The sequence below is a fragment of the Taudactylus pleione genome, unplaced genomic scaffold (genome assembly GCF_031769625.1).
Source record: "Taudactylus pleione unplaced genomic scaffold, aTauple2 ptg000046l, whole genome shotgun sequence".
Classification (NCBI taxonomy): Eukaryota; Metazoa; Chordata; class Amphibia; order Anura; family Myobatrachidae; genus Taudactylus; species Taudactylus pleione.
In genome coordinates this window covers 12,837,289-12,862,584 of record NW_028284448.1, presented here as the reverse complement: position 1 = coordinate 12,862,584, position 25,296 = coordinate 12,837,289, and the positions used below count along the sequence as shown (strand labels likewise).

Here is a 25,296-nt window from a genome sequence, read left to right as displayed (position 1 = left end):
ACAGGGAGAACACACATAGGGCCATATTCAATTAGAGGCGAAAAGTCTGAGGTCGGACTTTCGCCATCATCGCCGTTTTTCCAGGGGGTAAAGTATCGGGCGCGTCAATTAGGATTTGGCGAAAACGGGACCCGGCGGAAAGGTAAGTAGCGAAAAGTCCTGTCACTTTCTGGGGAAATCAATCTGTCACCCCCCAAAAGATGGTCTAACATGGGGTATAACCATGGGTACCCCCGAGTTGGTATGCTGAAGGTATTTGGGGTTTTTATGCGGCTTTGAATAAGTGGTGAAGAATAGCATTTAGCAACATTTTTTTTTAAAAATAACTAGTGCCATCAAATTTGGGGTACATGAAAATGGGTGCAAGCATATTTTGATGTTTAAAAATTCTTTAAAAATCCACCTGCCACAGCCAGCCACATTCTAGAAAACACCTGCCGCATACTTGGGGAGCCCCCCCCAAGTAAATTTCGCTGGTTTTTAAGTTTGTCCCCCAACTTTTTTTTTTTTGCCTCCAAAATGAAACCACTTTTTTGGGGGGTGTGCTATGCTTATTTTTTTTTATTTTTTTGACACAGATACCTTTTAGGGGACATTCCAAGGGGTGCAGGGTACTTTTTTTAAGTCTGCACCCCAAAACCCCAGTTCTGCACTGATGTGCACTTTTTTTTGCCACCTATTCAGTGGAGAAAACTTATCCCCGTTTTTTAACAAAGACTTTTCGCACCTGCGTAAAGTCTTTCAAATTGAATATGGGGATAAGTGAAAATAGCGAAAATTACATAATCGGCGATAAATTATTGCCAATAACGGACTTTTCGCCTCTAATTGAATATGGCCCATAGTCCACAAAGACAGGACCAATGATCCCAGATCTATCAAGGCATCATACTCAGGGCAGTAAGGAGGGCGGTGCAGCCAGTGCCATCACACAGGTACCAGTTGATACTCACTCGCCACTGCAAACCATGCCCTGCTCCGTCTACCCAGCTCTCCACACTGTGGGGCAGATGTATGAAGCTTTGGAAAGTGATAAAGTGGAGAGTGATAAACGACCAACCACTCAGCTCCTAACTGTAATGTTACAGGCTGTTGGGAGCTGATTGGTTGGTCGTTTATCACTCTGCACTTTATCACTTCCCAGAGCTTCATACATCTGCCCCACAGTGGGAAGAGACATCATGTACTGATGCTCTGGGCATCCTTAGAACACTCCAAGCAGCATCCAAGTTACCCGGTAAAGTGGCTAACGCCCAGGATTAAGACGGTATGGGTGCCATTCAGGTGGCAGGTGTGGCATAGGGCGCACTGACGGCGTTACAGGGCTGACTATACTGCCCAACCATGCTCCTAAAACAAGCATCTGAAAAAAGCCATTAATAGACCATTATCCATTTGATAAACATGGTGTGTTGATCCTTTTTCTCCCAATGTGGAAGAAATCCAAATTATGAAGAGCGTATCGCTGACCTCTTCTGGTGATCTGATGTCTTAAACACGAAGACAAGTAAATATTACCACATTTACCTATCCACTGAGCCTTTGACTTTGTTAAAAAAAAATTTATTTGAGCCCTTTAAGGAAAATGTTCCTTGTAGATATGTGTATGGCCAGTATACAGTAGGCGTTATATATTTCTAATTCTTCTATAACAGAAACACTGTCATAAATCTCTGTTTGACAATACATTGTCATGATGCTGTTTAAGTCTGTTGCCCCTTTTCCTATATACTAAAAATTATATTACACAAGAAATGCACACATCATAGCTCTGTTCCTTACGGTTAAAATGTAAATTAGTTGTAACTAATCTCTGTTGATTCTCAGCAAAGTGAACACATTTCTTAATTGCAGTGGGATTTCTGCTGGTTTGCACAATGAGTGAAGCCCATAGCCATTTTGTCAAATTGTTGTAACTGGAGGAAGGATGCCATTAATAAATTGGCTCGTTTTGTGTATGTGGAGGCATGATGTATATTTTGGATAATGAGCACCATTGTTTAGAATATATGTAAGTTATAAGTCACTGAGTAATTCTGTAACCATTTCTTATAATATATGCATGTTCAGTATGAATAGTGACATTATAACATTGTTATTTAACACTTATCTGTTTATAGAAAACTCATGAACAGGTGTTTGCATTTCTATTCATTTCAGTTGTGTTATTCTGGGTGCTGTTATCCATAAAAACACAACAAACAAACTTGTCAGATAAGCCGACTCTCCATTTATATCATCCCATTAATATCTCTATCAGAATTTGTTAATGAGAGGCTAAAGGTGCGTATCCACTAGACGATTAAAATGAGTGATTGAATGATATCGACATCGTTATCGTTCAATCGCTCATTAATTGTTCATAAATTGTTCACTATAAGGTTGGAAACGACCAGTGATGCGTGCTCCCGCTGGTCGTTTTCGACATCTATCATCGCCTGAACATGCAGGTCAATCCACCGATATCGGCAGGTTGTGCATGTTCAGGGATGAGGGAGGGTGTCTGCACTGAACGACATATCGCTCATTGTGGGCACCTCGCAGTATACTGAACGACTTAATGATAACGATATCGTTATCGTGCAGTCCTTCATTGTCGGCATGTGGATACGCGGTGTAAGTCATAAGCATTGATGGGTCCAAATAATATTTCTCATATAAGACATAAATGGAAAAAAGGTAATTATTGTGTGATTGTTGAAAAATATATATATCACTTTTCATTTTAGCCTGGAATTAGTTTTTGGTCCCGTATAGCCCTCTTTGACACTGCATATCATCAGTATATTGGTATTTTAGTGAACATACTTCAGTTCTAAGACAAGCAACAGTACATTTCATTCAGTCTATCAGCATATTGAGAATGGCCTGTGCTTTGGTAGTGTGTGTATTTGTGTCATCCTTTTGCTTAAAAAAAAAACGAATTATTTTTAAATATATTCTGGTTCACTTACGTGTAAATGTGTCACTCAGCTTTTTTCACGACTTGTATAAATAACAGTCTGTTAAAATCATAAACTCATGTTGGAGTAGGAGGCAAGACAGTGAGTCAGATTTGTTGATCTGATGTTTCCTTAGGTGGGCACATGATTTTAAAACCGATGAGATATCAGTTTGGTGACACACTACTGTCATTTGTGTCATACACAAATCTCATGCAGTAATCTTGTTCATTTAACCGATTATAGGGTCTATGTACTAAGCCTTGGAGAGAGATAAAGTGGGTGAAGATAAAGTACCAACCAATCAGCTCCTAACTGTCACTTTACAGGCTATGTTTGAAAAATGACAGCTAGGAGCTGATTAGTTGGTACTTTATCTCCGTCCACTTTATCTCTCTGCAAGGCTTAGTACATATACCGTTTTGTGTAGTATGTTTTTAACTGTCACACTATTAGGGGCATATTCAGTTACCTATGAGGTTGTAACTGAACATTGCATGATGTGTGGATGCACACAGTTTAGGTCTTGCTCGTATTGTGACACATGCAAAGTTTTCGTGCCCGAATAACCCCCATATTATTATTACAATGATTATTAATTATATAAGGCCACTATATTCCACTGTATAGAAAGTATTTGTCATGCATACCAGCCCCTTCCACATTGGACTTTATTATCTAAATTCCCTACCAAAGAAACAAGGGTTAATTTCAGTCAGGAGTAGCATGAGGGGGCTGTCTTTGCCAAAGGAGAGGAGGAGACAGCCCCGGGCTTGGACCTGTGCAATGGATCTGGCAGGCGACGGGACCAGCGCATGCATACAAGTGGCGGTGACGCCGCACATGCACAAAACATGTATATGTTGCAGCAGAATTGGTATGTAATGCTGGCTGTCGGGATGCCTCCTGTCAAAATACCGACAGCGGCATCCCGATGGTTGGTATCCCGACAGGGGTCGGGTAAGTATACTTACCCTTCCCCCTTCTCCCCCTAACTCTCCCTTCTTGTAGCCTAACCCTCCCCGTTAGTGCCTAAACCTAAGTCTCCCCCCTTCATGCCTAAACCTAACCCTCCCCCCTTAGTGCCTAACCCCCCTCCAGTGGTGCCTAACCTAGGGGTGCCTAACCCTACCCTCCATACCCCAAAACCTAACTGTATCCCCACTACGCTGCCTAAGCCTAACACCCCTCCCCCGTGGCTAAACCTAAGAGCACCCCTGCACTTACCTCGTTCAGGCTGCCGTCCTTCTGGATTCCAGCGTCAGGATTAAGATAGGCATCTGTATTTTGATGCCTATCTTCTAAAGTCCTGTGTCGGACTTTCAGTGACGGGATTCAGATCGGCGGCATGCCATCCGCCGGTCTGATAACTACATCAAATTGCAGCGGGGTAGCTCTGCCTGAAAGGCAGAGGAGTGGCTTTCTATTGGAATCACGCTCTCTGCTAATCGCAGCCCGGACTGGCAGTCCCAGGGTAAGAAAACACCACCCCTGGGAATGCCTTTCCTCTGTGTCATTGGCAGGTAGTGTTTGCAATGGGAAGCCTCTGCCAGTCACAGAGTGTAGCCAGTGCAGTCATGGACTGCAACTGGCTTACTGGGGGTAAAATCTGCCACTGGTCAGCAACCAATTAACCTGCCAGTATGTTTTTGGAGTGTGGAAGAATATCCATGCAAACATAGAGATAACATGCAAACTCCAAACAGATAGGGCCCTGGTACGAATTTAACCCAGGACCTCAGTAATGTGAGGCATAATTGCTAACCACTGTGCCACCAATAGTACGTCGAGGCTAACTGAATCTGTCCCTTACTTATTTTGTATTTGCATTCATCCAAAATTGTCCCTGAATGTATTTTACTATAACAATACAGGGTTGATTTAGATAGGTGCGGATCACGTTCCATAACGTGATCATGTATCACACCTACAGTGTAGATATTAGTTCCCCCATAGAGATGCTCACAAAAATCAGCGATGTTGCTGTTATTTTGGCTTACCGTATGTGGCAAATTTATACTCATCGCTGGTATCGTGCTTTCTAATTGAACTGATCCCACATCTTTCTTACTTGTAATCAAATCAGGCAGCATGTACTTCCCAGATATAAATTCCTGTCTCTTTAAGATCACAGTTTGTTATAAAATTGCAATTGTTTCTGTCCTGTCTTAATAAATGGGTCACGTATTATATGGAATACACCAGTAGAATTTTTTTGTCTGCAAAAATAGTAGACCGGTCAGACACCTGAACTACACAGCTGTTTGATCTGGCAGTGCAGTCCATATGGGGGATGCTGACACATTTATGATAGGAAAAATAATGTACCTGACATCAGATGGTTAATATTTGTGAAAATAAACTGTAGCCTACATAAGGGCTAATACCAACTGCTTTTATTATACTTTCTAAGCAATTTTAACCAATGTAAAATTCATGTAAACAGGTCTAAAACTATAAAACATTGTTTCTGGTGTCACTATGACAAGATCCACTCCGCAAACCAGCATATTTCCAACTCAGCATCGGGCCCTTAATGTTTTGTGCAGTGTATGGTTATACTTTTGGGGGTGACCCTACCCTGGTGCATACACACGATCAGATTTTTTCTTCAGATATGGACGATAACGATTTAAAAATCGTTCAGTCGTTCATATCTGATGGAAAATCGTTCATATCTGACATGCCTGAACAATGGACGATCAACGATGCGCGTTCCCGTTTGTCAGATAACGATATCTGACATCTGATGGGTTTGCAGTCAGACTTGGACGATTCCATTCATTTTAATGCAGTCAAAAATCGTTCAATCGTTCAAATCGTTCAAATCGTTCAAAACTTTGGTCAAATCGTTCAAATCGTTTAATCGTTCAGTCGTTCATCTGACAAATCTGACAAGTCTGACAAATCTGACCGTGTGTACGCTACAGGTTTTACACACAAGCAGCAGTCACATATCTCACTGATATGTGCAGGCTGCTAGCTCGGGAGAGATTTGCAGAGAGAAAACACTGCAATCTCGGGTGAGTAATCTCATCTTCACTTGCAACTCAGGGGAGATATCTCCATCTGCTTCACCATCGCCCATCTCACTTTCAGCTAAACTCACTTCTTAGTAATTTTGCAAGATGAAAAATGGGAAAATCACCCGAGATTCGGCGATGCAAATCGAGATGAAAAAAAAAAAAATCTCGATTCTTAGTAAATTTACCCCTAAGACTCACCTGTCTTAAGGTGCGTATTCACTAATAGACGGAGAAACGAGAGCACGATTACGACATTGTAATCGTGCTGTCGTTTCACAGTCTGTGATGTGCCTACACTGAACGTTCAGTCGTTCAGTGTAGGCACATCCATCATCCCCGTACATGCTGAACCTGACGTGATCATCAGGTTGAACTGTATGTACAGGCGATGATAGATGTCAAAAACGACCAGCGGGCACGTGCATCGCTGATCGTTTTTGACATTTAAATGCACGATTTGCGGCCGATTACTGAGCGATTGCACAATTATGATGTCGTAATCGTGCAATCGCTTAGTAAGGTCGCGTACTGGATATGCACCTTTAAAAAGGCAAAATTGACCTGGTTTAGCATTTTAAATAACTGCTGCTTTAAAACATTGGGCAGTCTCGCACTGGACTCGCCGATGCCTGCAGTCCGCATGCTATTACATGCACCCCCATGTGTACACTGTAACGTGTGATTGTATTCCTAGGGCTACATATTACTACCCACATGATTGATAAGTGTGTTTCTGATATATAAGTAAGTAATGTGTTGTGAAAGATACATACTGTATGTAAAAACGCCATGGTTTATCTTGCAGGGTCTTTACTTCAGCGGAGCTTGAAGAAATGTGGTGAAAACAAGTTACAATAGTTTAAGAAATATTGGTAAGTCACTGTTTGTTATTTCACTCTTGTATAGTTATATATTATTATTATTATTTGTGCTGTATATAGAAAGCCATAAGAGAGGGCAGAGGCCCTGATTCAGAGCCGGACGCTCTGACAGATCGCTCACTCTGAATCAGCATAGGCAAACGCAGGGGGGATTTCCGTCTGCCTGGAAACCCCCCTCCCCAGCACACACCATGACCACAATAGAAATAGTAATATAATAGAATGTTACTAGTGCTGCATGTTCTTCTCAGTATCACAAATGAAATAATTAGCACCACCTGTGTATGGATCTTTTAAAATGTGTCAGCCAGTAATAAATACACCTGTGCACCAACTAGGCGATGTGGAAAACATGCACTGTTTGAGATGGACTGCTATAGACCATCAACAGGGTTAATTATTAATACTGTATAATAATACACTATCCAGTACATAAGGAGACCGATATGAACATATATGTCCAGGGCAGTGCTAGGTTCTTCTGCTGCTCCCTTAGACTCCTGTATTTGCTCCAATGCTCAGCAATGGTGCCCACATCTGACATAAAAACATTCTGCTCAGGCAGGATGGCTCTACTGCCGCATCTAATGGCTTACTGTGATCGCTGGTCCTGTATATGCTGGAATTATGACACAATATACTTTGTATGACGCATATTAAAGCTGGATAAGTGCTAATTATGCCCTCTTCACGGACTGGCCACACTCACTCTAAAATCAAGCATTTGGAAACCCCCCTCTAGAAATCCTGCGTTTGCCACTGAATCAGGGCCGTTCCTCTGTTTTTTTTTAGCAGCCTCCTGGCCGCTCGTATAGCTGTGGGTGACCACCCATAGCTATAGCGAGCGGCGAGGATGATGGTCGCGATGGTCAAGACCATCGCGACCATCGGGCTTGCGACGAGACCCTTGTGGTAGGGTCTCGTCTGCCGCAAGCCCTGGAGTGCTTTCGGCTCTATCAGAGCCGAGAGCACTCCCACTGACATCACTTGTGATGTCAGTGGTACCGGCCCCAGACGGTAGGCGTTCCCATGGGAACGCCTCCGTCTGGCCAGCCACGCCCACCAAAGGGAGCGTGCTATCACTCACCATCGACAGCACGCCTCCTTTGTAGCTAGACCTGGAGCCGTCGCTATCCGGGTCTCGCGCATGCACACGACGGAGCCGGCTCCCTCGTGCTCATGCACACTGGGCCAACATCGACCCGCTTGCGAGCGCTCGCTAGCGGGTCTCAATCAGGCCCAGAAAACCTCCATGGTAAACTATTCCTATGACTCCCTGATTGGTACTAGAGACAGGGACAGGATGGGTATCACAGTGCAGTATATAGCTGACAATGGTGGATACAGAGTAACTTCAGATCACCAAGATATTCACAGCAGCTCAGACTGTTACAGAATTAGATATTGGAAGGAGCATCGTCCTCAACAGCAGTCAAGTTCCTGTGAAATTAATGTAACTCATTTATTATTTTATTAACCATTATTTACACATGCATATTACTCAGTGTTTTACAGAGAATATTTAAGCATTTACATCAGTCCCTGTCCCAGTGGTGCTTACACTCCATATTGTATGGTACATGGCCTCATGCAGGTTCATTTCAGCAGTAGCTAATTCACCTATCAGTATGTCTTTGGAGTGTGAAAAGAAAACACATGGAGAACATATAAACTCCACACGGGAAATGCCCAGTTTGGAATTTACGCCAGAGCTTTGAAACAGCAATGCTAACCATTGTGCTATCATGTTTTTCACTTTACGTGTAGAAAACACAGCTATGTGATGTATAGTATCTTGCAAACAAAGGGAATGAAGATTAATCACAAAGGGAATGAAGATTAATCACTCTTTGGCTGGCACTAATCCTTGCCATACTACCCCGGAGTATGGCAAGGATCAGAGCAGAAAGCTCCCTGAGGCTTGCGAGTGCCCAGACCCAACCTTATGGTCTGGTCGCAAGCCCCGATGGTCGCAATGGTGATCACCATCGCGACCATAACCCTGGTCGCTAGCTGAGCTGTGGGTGGTAACCCACAGCTTTGCTTGCTACCAGGAGGCCGCACCAAAAAACAAGAAGCGCCCACCCTCATTCAGAGAGAGCGATCGCTTCTTGCGACCGCCTCTGAATGAGGTCCTCTATTCCCAAAGCTGAATCAGGCCCTTAATCCCCAAAACAAAATTTCCACTGCATTTCAGCCCTGCCACAAAAGGACCAGCTGACATCATGTCAGTGATTCACTCGTTAACACAGGTGAGAGTGTTGACGAGGACAAGGCTGGAGATCACTCTGTCATGCTGATTGAGTTAGAATAACAGATTGGAATCTTTGAAAGGAGGATGGAGCTTGAAATCATTGTTCTTCCTCTGTTAACCATGGTTACCTGCAAGATAACACGTGCAGTCATCATTTCTTTGCACAGAAAGGGCTTCACAGGCAAGGATATTGCTGCTAGATAGATTGCACCTAAATTATCTGTTTATTGGATTATCAAGAACTTTAAAGAGAGAGGTTCAATAGTTGTGAAGAAGGCTTCAGGGCGCCCAAGAACGTCCAGCAAGTGCCAGGACCGTCAGTTGTGGGATCGGGGCACCACCAATGCAGAGCTTGCTCAGGAATGGCAGCAGGCAGGTGTGAGTGCATCTTCATGCACAGTGAGGCGAAGACTTTTGGAGGATTGCCTGGTGTCAAGAAGGGCAGCAAAGAAGCCACTTCTCTCCAGGAAAAATATCAGGGACAGACTGATATTCTACAAAAGGTAGAGGGATTGGACTGCTGAGGACTGGGGTAAAGTTATTTTCTCTCATGAATCTCCTTTCAGATTGTTTGGGGCATCTTTCCTTTTCCGGACAATGCTTGTCCGGAGAAGGAAAGGTGAGCGCTACCTTCAGTCCTGTGTCATGCCAACAGTAAAGCATCCTGAGACCATTCATATGTGGGGTTGCTTCTCAGCCAAGGGAGTGGGCTCACTCACAATTTTGTCTATGAACACAGCCATGAATAAAGAATGCTACCGAAACATCCTGCAAAAGCAACTTCTCCCAACCATCCAAGAATAGTTTGGTGACGAACAATGCCTTTTCCAGCATGATGGAGCACCTTGCCATAAGGCAAAAGTGATAATTAAGTGGCTCAGGGAACAAAACATTGAAATGTTGGGTCCATGGCCAGGAAACTCCCCAGACCTTAATCCCATTGAGAACTTGTGGTCAATCCTCAAGAGGCGGGTGGACAGCCAAAAACCCACAAATTCTAACAAACTCCAAGCATTGATTAGACAAGAATGGGCGTCCATCAGTCAGTATGTGGCCCAGAAGTTGATTGACAGCATGCCAGGGCGAATTGCAGAGGTCTTGAAAAAGAAGGGTCAACACTGCAAATATTGACTATTTGCCTAAACTTAATGTAATTGTCTATAAAAGCCTTTGACACTTATGAAATGCATGTAATTTTACTTCAGTATACCATAGTAACATCTGACAAAAAGGTCTAAAAACACTGAAGCAGCAAACTTTGTGAAAACCAATACTTGTGTCATTCTCAAAACTTTTGGCCATGGCTGTACTATTTCATTTCTGACCACAATGCTTGGAGCAATGGAGAACACTGTACTGCCTGATTGATATGTGCTTTATTCTTCCATGTGACAGTTACTGCATTCTGGGTCTCATTCTGGGTACCCAAATGCGCATGCGCACGACGGAGCAGCCTCCGTCGTGCGCATGCGAGAGGCCCGGCGAGCGACGGGGAAGCCGTCGCTCGCGGTCTCACACCAAAGGGGGCGTGCTGTCGATGGTGAGTGACAGCACGCCCCCTTTGGTGGGCGTGCCGGGGCGTGGCTGCCCAGACGGAGGCGTTCCCATGGGAACGCCTACCGTCTAGGTCCGGCCCCACTGACATCACTAGTGATGTCAGTGGGAGTGATTTTGGCTCTGATAGAGCCAAAATCACTCCAGGGCTTGCAGCAACGAGACCCTACCGCAGGGTCTCGTCGCAAGCCCGATGGTCCCGATGGTCTTGACCATCTCGACCATCATCATGGACGCTCGCATAAGCTGTGGGTGGTAACCCACAGCTATGCGAGCGTCCTGGAGGACGCACCAAAAAAAAAACCGCTCTGATTCAGAGCGGGCGCTCGTTCAGAGCGTCCGGCTCTGAATCAGGCCCTCTGTCTTCCCCAGGATCCCCCTGTAATGCTTACTATCTTTTTATGGTTCTCTAATCTTTCTCCTCACCAGTACATTCAGTGAGCGACAAACTCAGATATGTAGTGTGCTGTATTACAAAGACAGCAATGCCATACACATTATAATGTAGAAACACAGTATATATGTAAACATTCAAACATAAATGGTACCATTTGGTTAATATTAATGCTCTTCGCATTGTACCTTATTACAAAAATAAAATATGTTTGCTAATTGCTTGCTCGGGGGGAGAAATAGTTTAACTAGTATGCCAATGTGTGCCACACTGCCATTGAACCATCAAAAAGCAAAGGTGTCACCATCTCAGTCATGATAAAAAAAAATTCCGTATTTTGGAATATTCCGTATTTCGGAATATTTGGATATGGGAGACTCAACCTGTATATATAATAAACATTTGGTTTATTTAAGTAAAGTATAGCAAGGTTACAGACCATCAGGTACCTTTTCAAGATGTAGCAATCATACATTTAAAGGCATGGAAATGGCACCAAAAACACCCTTGGTGACATCACCAGTGGCCTCACAGTGACATAAAATAAATATGAAAAGTGCATATGTAAAAATCTATAATATAACAATAAATCACAAGATATGTGTATATTAAAGCGGATAGTATAGATATCCGCTGTGTGAAAAGCTGTTGGGACAGGGGAGGAGAAGGCGGGCGTTAAAGCGCTGTAGGGATGGAGAGGGAGATGGCGGGCGGTGAAGCGCTGTGGGGACAGGGGAGGGCAGTGAAGCTAGCTAGGTAAAGCTGGGTACACTCTAAATGATGTGTGTACCCAGCGATCCGACCCCCCCCCCCCCACCCCGCTGAAAGGCTGACATATCGAGCGGCCGCTACACGTTAGACGATCCTGTGCCCGACCGCCTGATATGTCGGCCCCTGCCGCATCCCACTGCATGGGGTCATCAGCCGCATCGTCAGATTGAGCTGCATGTAGGGCCGACCTGATGATGCAGCTGATGACCCCACGGGAGCATGCACCCACCGTCATAGTGGGTACACACTGTATTAGTTGAAGGATTTGTCATGACGATCCGTCAGAAATCGTCATATCGTCCAAAATATTGTCTAGTGTGTACCCATAAGCTTAGGAAATTGGCACACCCACATAGGGCGACACCCTTGCGCGGCCGCTCAGGTGGAACGTGCCTAGTGCCGGCCCTGAGTTTTGTTCTAGTCCTTCCCCTGGTGGGAGCTATGCTACTTTGTCTAGAAATGTTAATGATATGTTAGTATATACATTTTACTAAGTTGTTATTTCAGCAAACAGGAGCTCTGGGAAAAACAGCTCCACTGAGCAGAGGCATGTTCCTGCTGCGAAAAACACCAAGTTAGTAAAATGTACATACTAGGGGGTAAGGCAGGTAATGGCTCGAAGACAGGACTGCCACCCACTTTATTCTGATAGTATCTGGACCTGCTGCCAATGTCAGGAGAAATAATTGCTTTGACATGCATGTTTAGTGCGGCCCTATGAGAGGGGGATCCCCAGGTTGGGGGTACAAATTAAGTAATTGTGTTCACTCTTCCCCCATAATGCAATAGCATTTAAGCATGGAAATCTATCTAGGTATATGTTTGTAAAGTACAGAAGGTATTTCATCTATTTATATAATGTATATGACAATTCTGATTGTCAAATATCAACACCTAAAACAGGGGTGGGGAACTTTTTTTCTGCCGAGGGCCATTTTGATATATTAAACATTACTTGCGGGCCCGGTGCAGGCCACAGTGATGTCACATGGGTGCAGGGTCACAATCGCCAGTGATTACAGCAATGTCCGTAGCATCCTGAGGATGTTCTGGGGAGCTGTAAGGGCGGTGATAGTGGCAGTGGCGTTCTAAGGACGTCCCAGGCGGCACTGCTGCACAGGTTCTGGCTGCAGGGTGCCATTCTAGGCACCCTGCTAGCCAGATGAGGCTATCAGAAAAAAAGCTCAGAGGGACAGACCAAATGATTCTGGGGGCCTTGTACGGCCCCTTGGCCTGAGGTTCCCCATCCCTGACCTAAAGGGACATTTCTCGACATGAAGATATATTTTCAGTCATAAAAATTAAAAAGAATTGAGAATTGAGATCAATTAAAAACACAAATACACCATTTAGCTAAATTACCTACAGTATAACATTCATTACACCAGTAGTTTTGGGATCCAATTTTTCCTTTTTTTAGAAATATTTCTTGAACAGTTTGGACAATGAAAGCAATCTTGTTTAGTTGCTCTGGGTTGCATCATTGTTGTCCATAGTTACTTGTGTGATGTGTACCAGATCAAGCAGTGTACTTTCCAGCCAGCCTGACTATACAGAATTGAGCAGTGTGTATTTTATACCATTAATGGTCTTTTCTAATCACGCTGGCAAAGTAGTAAGTTACTTAAATCCTCCTACATGCTGGTCATGAACAAATGTGTATTTGAGTATTGATTTAAAAAAAAATACTTCTAAACTGATCAATAGTTGGACGCAGGTAGTTTCCAGTGTGTCTTATAAGCCATTACACTGTGGTGAGCAATCTGCTGCTGAATGGCACCAGCGGCTTACACACAAAGCATATAATGCAGAGCTTCATATATGACAGCAAATTGCTTTTGAATGAAGCAGCTGATGTTTACATCTGTGGCATTCTCTGTCACTCTAAAGCATGCTCCATGATTAACAGGACACCATCTGGGATACAGTTGCATTTTGTATGATGTCTTTCTTCTTTATATTCACTTAGGATTAAGAATCACTCACTGTATGCTGTTTGTATCCCGTTATTTGCTGTCACAACAGATCTGTAATAATGAGCAACTGTCTATATCTGATGGATTTCTGACTCCCTTCTTTACCACTGGGCTATTCTGTATAGAAAACAATGCAGACCCTCCTTGGCAATCCTGCATCCCAAATTTCCGTTCCACACAGGGAGGACGCAAGATCAAGCTTGTTTTTATCATACAAATTGCATCTTTTTTCATGGCAGATCCCACATTACTACTCAAATGATGATAGCATTGTTTCAATGAAGCACATATATTGTATAATTCCACAAAATCAGAATGTTTATTTACATGGTCAAAGACCAAGTTTAATTACATCTAGACTTGTCACCAATGATGTGTTTTCAGCCTTTATTACGGCTACGTATGTATGAAATAATTGTTTGCATGATACAAAGACTAAGGGGCAGATTCCATTAGCCACGGGTTGTACTGCATGGTCTCTGCCAGGAGCGATTCAGTTACAGACCCATGTAAATCATTGAATAGTGCAGTGGTTACCAAACTGAGTGCCGTGGGGCACCTGCACGGGTGCCATGGGTTGGTGGTCCAAAACCAAATCAAATAATTTATGGCCTATGTAATACTGTATGGCGCCATGGTTCAAAAAAGTTTGGGAACCACTGGAATAGTGTATTTATGAAGCCCTGGTTGTAAGAGAAAATAACCCTATTTGGAGGTGTATCTTTTGCACCTAGTATAAGGTTGGTGCAAGTGTGCACTGATGATAATGACTGGTAGTAAACCAAGCATACATATAGTGTGCGATTGTACCAAAAGATGCTTACTACTTTGCATACAACTGAATATAAGGCAATTCAGGACATCCTATTTCTGTCCAACTCTGCATCAGGCCCAAACTGTAATTTGCACTGGGTACTGACATTACTAAGATATGTCTGTTATTCACAATATATCTGTCAAATGGTAAAAACTGTGTGTTTTTCAGCTTTTAGCAGGCCATTTCTGTCAAAAGTCATATGTTATACTGTTATCCAGCATAGAGATTCTAATAGGGCAACATCATTAATAGTGGAGTTACTCATTCATATTCTTTGAACTCCACCACAATAGATGCTATATGGGCAAAAAAATAGTTTTACAACTATTAAGAATTTCCCTAATTTTTCAAAAGGTCATAGCATTACCCCTTATGCCTCCTGATGATGACACTGTATGTAAGGTCTACCCCACCAATTGTTATATTGTGAAAGTTTTCATTAGAAACCGTCCCTTCATGAAGAAGGGGTCCCTGTTTGGTACAAGAATACCCATTAATTAAGCAAAGCGTGGAGTGGATTATCTCTTTCCAAACATACATCACTGTTAGTTCTCTAAGCACAGCACGTTGTTTACTGTAAATCACCTGAGTGCAGGAATATCAATGTGCCAGTATATCCAACCTTGTGCAAGTACCCTCTGGTTACCTGGTAATCAAAGCCGGTGGCTATATTCAGTACTTCATCTAGTGTATCATTTAGGTACTGTGCGTTTTTCATTAATGTCACAGTAACTGGCCATTAGTAAAGAAGTTGGAGTACATTCAGTTATTTGCACTATGTAACGCCAAGTCCACAATGGTTTTGCCAAGGTGCAATGGGATGCCGACGGTCTGAATAGCAGCGCAGGTCGGGATCCCGGCACCAGTATCCTGTCCGCCGGCATCCCGAAGGTATCGGGGTGTTAGGGGGAGGTTAGGGTTAGTTAGTGGGGATGGAGTGTTAGGATTAGGGTGCGGGGAGGGAGAGGCTAGGTTTAGGTACTCGGGAAGGGGGTGTTAGGATTAGTGTGCGGGGAGGGGGTGGCTAGGTTTAGGCACTAGGGGGTGAGGTTAGATTTAGACACTGGGGAGGGAGTGTTAGGTTTAGGGTGCGGGGAGAGGGAGGTTAGGTTTAGGCCCTAGGGGGTCGGTTAGGCATGGGGGGGGGGGGTTAGGGTAGGGGTTAGAAAAATACTCTCCGCTGTTCTTTATGGGTGTCGTAATTCTTGCTGTCGGGATGCCCATGTTCATGACAAGCGGCATCCAGACAGCCGGGATTTTATACAACATTGCGTTGGATTTATTCCTAACTGTAAATGATGGCTGACATGTATTGATATTTTTTAATAGTTATATAATATTCCTTTATACAGGCTTCATAAAAACAAAGAATTTTGTCCATATGTATATTTCCTATCTGAGTACTTACTACTTATGCTAGTCTTTAGGTTATAAATAATGCAAAATAAGTATCCTACATATTATTATGTCAGTGTTCATGAGCTTAAAATAGCTACTGGGCTCCAGAGCTCCTGTCACTAAAATTGACACAGAGGAAAGCAGTACAGTACTTAGCATGAGGGGGTAATTATAGCACAGCCCTGGGGACAGTGTGTAAAATGGAGTGTAAGCTCTCAGGATAAAGCCTCATATGGCACTGCAGACTGCATTAATGTACATGTATAGTCCCTTCAGCATCTAGACACTTGTTGAAGCTATTTTTGTCTGAATAAAATAGCTGCACTACCTCTCACTGATTTTATGTAAAACTTTATTTAGAATGCAAGATTGATACATGTAGTGAGTGTACATGGCCTGTAATGCAGCACATTAAACTATAACAATTCATCACACTTAAAATTGTCATCTCACTGCAGGGTTAAGGATGTAGATGCGACCTCCGTCTAACCCAGTTAAGTGATGTATAGTGCCAAAATGTGTTTGTTTGATGTTTATAACATGATCTTTTCCTTCATCTGATCTCTGAGGACCCAAGCTGTGTTTGGGGAGATGTACTCTCAGGCAGTATTTTGCAGAATAGCTAAGCAGTCACAGATTTCAGAAGACAGCGGTGAACATTATGCTTGGGCCTAGATGATTTCTGGACAGCAGTGGGTATACCACTGAGTAGGAGAAGTCATGCATTGTTTTGAAAAAGATGAGGCCATAATATTCAGAGAAGCTACTGACAAGGGAACTCCTTTAAATTAATAATGAAAAAAAGAAAAGATGTCTCTTTGTTATGTTTCCGGAGGGTAAATCTACTCCTCTTTCATTTCTTCCATTAAAGGAGGGGTGACTTTATTCTGCCTGCTCAAACAGCAGCTTTGTGCTAATGTGTTTCCGCAGAGACTTGCCAGACGACCCTGTGACCTTACGGCAGTAGGCCAGCTCTGCCACAACAACTGCCTCTTAAATAATCTGGGCAAATGAAGTCAGCTTTTGCCTCTGTCACTGTCCGGATGCAACAGTGACTTTCCCATGTACTAAAATACACATAATATAATCATTTTTGCAGTAATAAAAATACTCCGTTCAGCAGAATATGTTCATGAACATGTTCAGTCTGGGTATCATTTGGTTGACTGACACAATACTTCTCTCCCTTCTAAAATACTGTCATTACCACCTGATGGGTACGCTTGGATTCAAAATGACAGCTTTAACCTACTAGCTAAGAATATATGTTGCTGTTGCATTCAGTGCAGACATTATCTTCCATAAGCATGCTAGTGCTAGCTGGAAGATCCAATTTTCATGCAGCATTCAATAAATGTGCTACTTAGTGACATTTAATGAATGAGTTTTGACACTGCCTTGGGCAACATTATTCACTTAAAGTCACAGTCAGAAAAATTGGTGACAGCAAAAATTTTCTATTAAAAATAGGTAAAGCCACAATGTAACATTAATCTAGAAAAAAAAAACCTTGTATTACTGCACTGAAATACTGTAAGTGGAGTTTCTGTACTTCACTAAATAAGTATACCATGATGTACAATTAAAACTGCGGCGACAGTGGCTGGGTGCAATAAGAGTTAACTTACCGGATCAGTCTGATGGGATCTGCACATGTGTAACCGCTAGCTGGTACACACTTGTGTAGGGGAAGCGTTTTCAAGTATCATTTATTTAAATAGTAGTACTTTTCATTGTATCTTCTGTGATTGCTATAACAGAAGGAGAATAGCAGTACCTCTGTAATCCTTGTTAAATAGCAAAGAGTAGGGAAGCTTTTGCAAATTGTTTATTTATTTGTATAAACGATTATTTATATAGTCCCGCCTATTCCAGTGTGCTTTACAATTTGGAATAATACAGTGATAAAATGAGACAGGGCATTGCTCATAAGTTTATTATTATAAGGACAACCATGAGAACCAGTGAATATTTATGCGATAGCACTGCTGTTGGCGCTGGTCATCCTTTGATAGATTGGGTGAAGACCTGTCTCCAGGGGAAATAACCGATTTTCACCAGAGATAGTACTTCTCTCAGTTTGATAAATATAGCTTACAGAGTGACTGACTGCTTAGCAAATTGCTTTGCATATGTGTTCATTTGTTATAAGGGACAGGGTCGGTGCCATTTTTAGGAGCGAGCAAGCCATGCGAGAGTCTCCTGCAGGCAGCCTACAGGCTACCTGGCTGAAGGGGGAGGTAGGAGATGCTGCTAGCTAGGATTCCTCCAGGTCGCAGTGCTCACTGTAGTGCTATAGGCATAGGGGACCACCTCCATGGACTGCCTCTGGAAAACACCTATCCCCTGAATCCAGCTCTCCTAACCAAGCAGGCGTTTTCTTATTAATGGCCGGTCCCAGACGCAATTTAATTCCTGGTCGGCTGGACCCTCCCCAGGGATCAATCAGCGTATTACTTGTGGCATGTGGATCAACCCAGGGCTGATCCATCCTTCTCCTTCCTGCTCCTCATTCACCATGATCTCCCCCCAATAACCCCAACACCCCCACCGTTTATTGTAACCTTCTCCCCTCCGGATCTCTATTCCTTGGCAGTGTATGCACCACTTCAGTGTAAGATAATTATTGAGGGTACATACTAGACGACATCTCGTCCGATCCGGCCGGATCGTACGAGATATCGGGCACGTCAGACCTGCATGTAGGTCCGTGGGCGACATCGTTAGCAAGGGCCATGCTGTTGAATGCAGCATGGCCTCCACCGTTGCTGCCAACACCAGCAAGTGTGTATGCACTTGCCGAAGCCGGCACCCGGCTGGGTCCCATCGTTTACCAGGGCGGTACACACTATACATCGTCTAGTGTGTACCAGCCTTTAGTGTTTCAGGTAAATTTATCTTTCTCTGGCAGCAAGGCTGGAGTACACTGCGTTCCATGGTCCAGTGTCCCACAGCCTGCTTCACAGAAAAGGATTCAAAAGTAAGTTACCAAAAATCTTCTTTTTGAACAAATATTATAAATAACTTGGCATTTTACACTATAGTGTCACCCCTGTTAATAATACAATTATTCTGGAACTCACGCCCATCGATAAAGCATTAGAACTAGATACTGACAACACAGAAGAGGTATGCTTTATAAAAGTATAAAAATAGGGTATATCAAAGCCCCCTTTTTGGGCTTGCATACCTCAGGTGGGAGGGGGGGTGCATTTTGGCTGTTCGCACTGGGAGTCATATTGTCTAGAAACTGCACAGGCCAGGGTAGTGAGAGTAATCCAAATGACTGCATTCATAGCTTTGGATAAGATCAGGGCCACCATTAGAAATTGTGGGCCCTGGTACTTGTAACCAGTATGTGAAAATATTTTATTCAAAGAATAAGCATATTTTAATTATTTCTCATGTTATTCTGAGATGGCAATAACAAAACAAGTATTGTGACAGTACCACCATGACACTTTTTAAATAGGCTTGCCTATGCAAAACTTGGGAAGCTTACGCAGGTGAAAGTTGACAAATCTTATTACCCCCTTAATGTATAGGGCAAAAACCACATTACACCATTTGATAAATATGCCACATAGTGCTTTCTGAAAAAAAAAAAAAAAACTGGATTGAGTCACAGGCAGTGCCATAACTAGCCAACACTGTGCCCTGTGCCAGCCAAGCCCCCTTACAGGGAGATGTCAGGTCGAGAGGGGAGGGCTGCCAGCGCTGGGAAGAACAGCACTGCCCTGAGAGTCCTAAGGATGCGCCGGGAGGTTGTACCGTCTGCAAAATGCATGTCTGGAGCATCCAAAGGATGTCTTTGGAAGCACTGCAGCAACGATCCTGGCTGCAGGTGGCGTTACAGCAGACCCTGCTAGCCAGAAGCAAGGGATGTGGGGCAGCTGTGGTGCTGTCCACAGATTCCTGTGCTCTGTGCGGTGGTACCGCTTACACACCCCTAGTTACGGTTCTGGTCACAGGCAGCGTGATCAGTGTTGGAATCAGTCCCATATGGTGATATACCTGGATGACTGCCATTATAAAAATGTGCACAATTGGATATATATGGATGCCACCACGTAAACCTTGCTCTTAAGTTGTGCAATAGTTATGGGTTAAATGTTAATATAGTTTTATCATCTCTGAAATGTTTTACAACTCCATAATATGTCAAAGATTCTGTCATCAGAGTTATATAAATAAATACTGCAGTGCTCCAAGCAACATGAAGGGAACACAGTCGCTGTGCACATTGTTTTATATTTTCCAGCTAATTGATGCTGTAGTCATGGGAAGGTCATAGTCTGCATGTGTAACTAATAAAGAGCATCTGTTCGTGGGCTGAGTTCCCATTTTACTGCGATTCATGCTGAATGAATATTGTGTACAAGCGTGAAGGAATATTTGTAAAAATCAACAGGACTAATCAGTTTTAAAGTAAATTGGAATAATTAAAAATAAAAGTATATATTGGTGAAACACGAACAGTATGTTATAAACTGTAACCATATACGTACATTATCAGTATTGGCTCGTACTCCAGCATTTTTTATAGAACATTTGTATATTATTTAGTATACATACTCTAATAATGCCTCTGTGTTAATCATGTTACTCCAGTAATACCCCTTTCACACAGAAAAGCACTTTTACCCGGTAATTTGCTCATCAGCGCAGGTCCTTCCCAGGTAGAAATTCCTGGGATTTTGACCCTGGTTTTTACTAGAGTTGGAGACCTGGCAATTTCGACCCGGGTTGACCCTTTCGCACAGAAGAAACACCCGTGTTGATCAGCAAATTACCAGATAAAAATGTTTGACCCGGTAATTTGCTTTTCTTTGTGAAAGAGGGTCCCGCGGGAACCGGCAAAACAACCGGGCACTCAAATGCCGGGTAAAAGCCTGGTTTTAGGGACATTTCTGTCTGAAATGGGTATAACAGACTGATAATTCAGCATTGAATAGCTTTTCAGTTTGAGCTTCTATCACTTCATTTGGTGCAGTGTACAATCTTGCCATATATATTTTTTTCTGAATTACTGTATGACTACACCAAACAACAGGGTAACGCGGGACCCTAGCAATGTGGTCTACAGATAACTCCACATACTGTACATGCAGATGGTGGTACCTGGCATGACATATTTTGTAAAAAGGAAAGGTGTCCTTCTTCTTTTGCATATTGTTAACAAGAAAATTCCTTGTATGTAGACATTGGGCCTGAGTCACCACGGATCACTATTATGCTTATACGCACGCAACGCAGTTGCTAATATCAACGGTGATATTTAAATGTTTGCATCCACATTGTGAATGCAGCCTGACATGAGGACTTCCACTTCCCCTTACTCACATCCGTATACTTGGCATACATAGAGAAACAATCGGTAACATCGAGTAACATCGGACAGTTAATGAAGCCCAGACCTTATTCGGGAATTGCTTACTTCAGTGCACGCTATGAGTCCTCAGACGGCCTCTGATATTGCAGTGTCTAATTTATGCACTCCCATGCAACAGCGTTGAAATGCACCGGCACACCTCGTTCGACCGACCCCCCCTCCCCCCATTACCACTTACAAACAGCACTTCCTGTCAATCTCTAGCTAGTTCACACATGTGCACTGCGATGCCTATGCATGAGCAGTACGCAACAATCGACCAATTGCATGCGTATAATCAACTGCTCTCCTTGCTGAATCAGGCCCATTGTTATAAGGCAAGTTTCATTATCCTATTTTATTATATTTGGTGTGGTGTATAGTAGCGCCCAAAGTGTTTCCTAATTTTTTGCTTTATTTTGTAAAATGTCAAATAAAAGTTAAGTTGGCCCTTTTTTGCAACCCCAAACTGGAAATAAAGGACACACCTCTGACAAGCACTTTATCTGCATATAGGGGCTAATTCAGAGATGTGTGCTAACCCGATGGTTAGCAGCTGCGATAGCAAGAGCATCGGACCTTGAATCACCCCCATAGTGTAAATGTGCCTATCCATTAACAGACATAGAAACTACAGCACGATTACGACATTGTAATCACGCTGTCGTTTCTGTGTCTGAGATGTGCCTACACTGAACGTTCAGTCGTTCAGTGTAGGGACATCCATCATCCCCGTACATGCTGAACCTGACGTGATCGTCAGGTTGACCAGCATGTACGGGCGATGATAGATGCGCGATTTGCAAGCGATTGCACGCTAACGACATTATCAAGCAATCGCCTGCAAATATCGCTACATGGATATCCCCCTTAACAATGTTCCCTTCATGTCATTTTTCAGGCAGCAGACAATTCTTATATCTACAAAATGTGCTACTCTGCATTGTTTTTCTTTAGGAGTTCAATCCTTTGAGAGAGATAATAGAAAAGTTTCAAATAACAACCAATAAGCTTCTAGCTACCATTTGTCTAATACAGTCTATAAAATGACAGAATCTGATTGGTTGCTATGGACATCTCCACTTTATCTCTTTCAAATGTATGATACACCTCCCCTTTTATGTTTAATAAGTACCCCGTATTGTATAACAATGTATGCCACCTGCTCCCTAAGGTCTGTACATTTATACTGGAGTTCTCACAAATATGAAAGCACCCATTTTGGCAACAGTTAGGCCTTTCCTCCCATTCATAAATAGAGCCCTTAATGCTGGAACACAAAGGGGAAACAGACACAGTAGGTTGGCAGCTAGAAATCCAGCAGGATGGGTTGTCAAAGGAAAATTGAATCATTTTAGAAAGGTTGTGGGGATAGTAATGGAGTGGGTGGATTAATATAAGTGAGAAAAATATTTTTAGGGTATTCTTATTTAGAAATAGCTAGCAAAATAGAGTTTAATCAACACTAGCATACTGTTTTCATATTAAGTGAAGTTGTTTTACAAAATCTAGAACAAGCGCAGTAAATGAAGAAGAATGTTCCGATTTGTGATGTAATTGTAAACATTCACCTATTGCCCTAGAGCACGTCCTATGCGGTTATGCTTCAGACAAAGTCTGGGTATTGATATAACAAATCAGGTCATATCTAGCTCCCTAACCATCTCATTATAGGGGATCTCATGAGCATTGTCCTCCTGCAGTAAATAGAACCTGTAATAAAGAACAAACAGTGTCTGTAAGCTATAGTATCAGCTTTCCATGTTAGATGTAATTCACTTCTAGTGTTATATGATATTAGTTTGCATTTAGCAGTTTATGAGACCGTCATATTAGGACTATGTACATGTACTCACTGACACTATCCACTTGCTGTGAACAGAGCACAGATGGGTCTTGGAAGAAAATAAAAAATAGGGATCCTTGATCCCTTTGGGCATATTAACTGTACAGATGGTCCATTAGGCATTTAATAGAAGTGTGCTTTGTATAAAAATTGCATCATAGAGTAGTTATCTATGTAGCAAGTGTGGTATATGCTTAACAGAGCTCTGGGTCAGACAAAACGCAATGGTTTTCACACATTCCCTCAGAGGGAATTCATTGTCTTTACTGTTTTGTACTATATACTGTATATATTTTTAGAATAATCAGGCTTTTAAAAAATCCCAACAAAACTATTACAGGGGTTGGCGAAGAAATACCGGCAGTCTGGATGCTTGCTGTCAAAATGTCGACAGCGGCATCCCGATGCTCGGTATCCTAGTATACTAACCCTTCCCCCACTAACCCTAACCGTAATCCTCCTCTTTAGTGCCTAAACATTATCTCCCCCCTAGGTGCCTAAACCTAAGCGTTCTCCCTTAGTGCCTAACCCTAACCCCCCCCAATGGTGCCTAACCCTAACCTTCCCCCCAGGGGCATTTTAAGAGAGGAGGGAGCCAGTCTGCAGACTCAATGTGGGCCCCCCTCTTCTCTAGTGTGGGGCCGCGGCGGTTGGCGCATGCGCGTGTCTCTGGGAAAATGGAGCCCGCGCCGTTTTCCCGGGGACAGCAGTACTGCACATGGGCAGAGTCACCAGGAAAATGGCTGATTTTTGCTGCTCTTCCGTGCCGGCCTAGCTGCGGAGCAGCACACTGGTGACTACGGATGGGTAAGTATGAAACTATATGGGTGTGCGGTGTGGGCCTCCCTGCACACCTTGCACCCATTATAGATACGCCCCTGCTCCGCCCCGTGGTGCCTAAACCTAACCCCCCCCCTCACGGCTAACAGCTAAGACATCCCGGTGTACCTTCGTTAGGGATGGTGGCTGACGAGGCATCCTGGCGGCCGGCATACTAACTAGATCCCCTATTACAACACTCATGGGTCTCTCACACTTCCTGTGATCAAAGCTTCCAAATCTGACATTGTCTAGGACTCTAGGCAGTGATGTTTGGAGATTTGTAATATGTGGGTTTTAATTGCAAGAATAGTAAGATACAACTTCTTCTGCACCCTAAAAATGCATACACACGTAAAGATTTTCTGTCCGACCATCCAACTAGTTGATTGGTTGGAATGAAAATCTGGTAACATATGGAAGTAAATGATGATCAGCAATTTGCTCCTAAATGCCAGAAAACAGATGAAAATGGACATTCAGACAAGTTTGAACAAATTGTTTAGATCAAACATTTAACAAACAGTTTTTGTCCATTTTCTGGCGTTTGGGAGCAAATTGCTGATTGTCATTTGCTTTTATACCTTACCAGATTTTCATTCTAACCAATCAACTATTTGGATTGTTGGACGGAAAATCTTTACGTGTGTATGCAGCTTAAGTGATGGTCACCAGACTACTTTTTTTATTTCATGCACTAGACTAGACAGTCCTGGTGAAGCTACTGAATGGGACCTCTTTGCTGTGAAATTTAAATAGACTCTTAATGGAATGTTTTAAGTGAATGGGCAGACAGACAAGCAACACTCATTGTTGTCCTGTTCTTGATTTATTGTTGGGGTTACTACTCTTGAAGATGGCCTGTCATAAGGTCACTCATATAACACTGATCCCTCTCTGTCTGGGAATTTCTATGCTTAGTGGGTGAATTGTTATCATCTGAATTGTTTGTACATCAGAACAATGACTTTTATTATGTGTCGATCACAGACAGTTTTTCGGACTAAAAAGTAAGATGTATATTAAATTACTATGTGGTACAGAGTGTAGGGAACAAAAGGGTAGCTACATTAAAATATTTTAATGCATAGCACTAAGCACTAAATTATTGCAAAGAGCTGAGTAGACACATTACAAAGATTTTACATTTATTTAAACTGTGTGGAGGATATATATTTGCACAAAATATAAAAAGGACACATGTTTACAATGTCATTATATACTTATACATCACAGATACATAATGC

General features: G+C 42.8%; 1 protein-coding gene across 2 annotated transcripts in view; it reads left to right on the top strand.

Moving 5' to 3' along the window:
• The window catches only part of FYN (FYN proto-oncogene, Src family tyrosine kinase), a 198,700-nt gene that overhangs the window by 100,679 nt on the left and 72,725 nt on the right, over positions 1 to 25,296 (top strand). For both annotated transcript variants that reach the window (XM_088460490.1, XM_088460489.1), the window contains exon 2: positions 6,774 to 6,840. The gene's annotated coding sequence lies outside the window, so the exon portion shown is untranslated. The remainder of the gene's footprint in view (positions 1 to 6,773; positions 6,841 to 25,296) is intronic.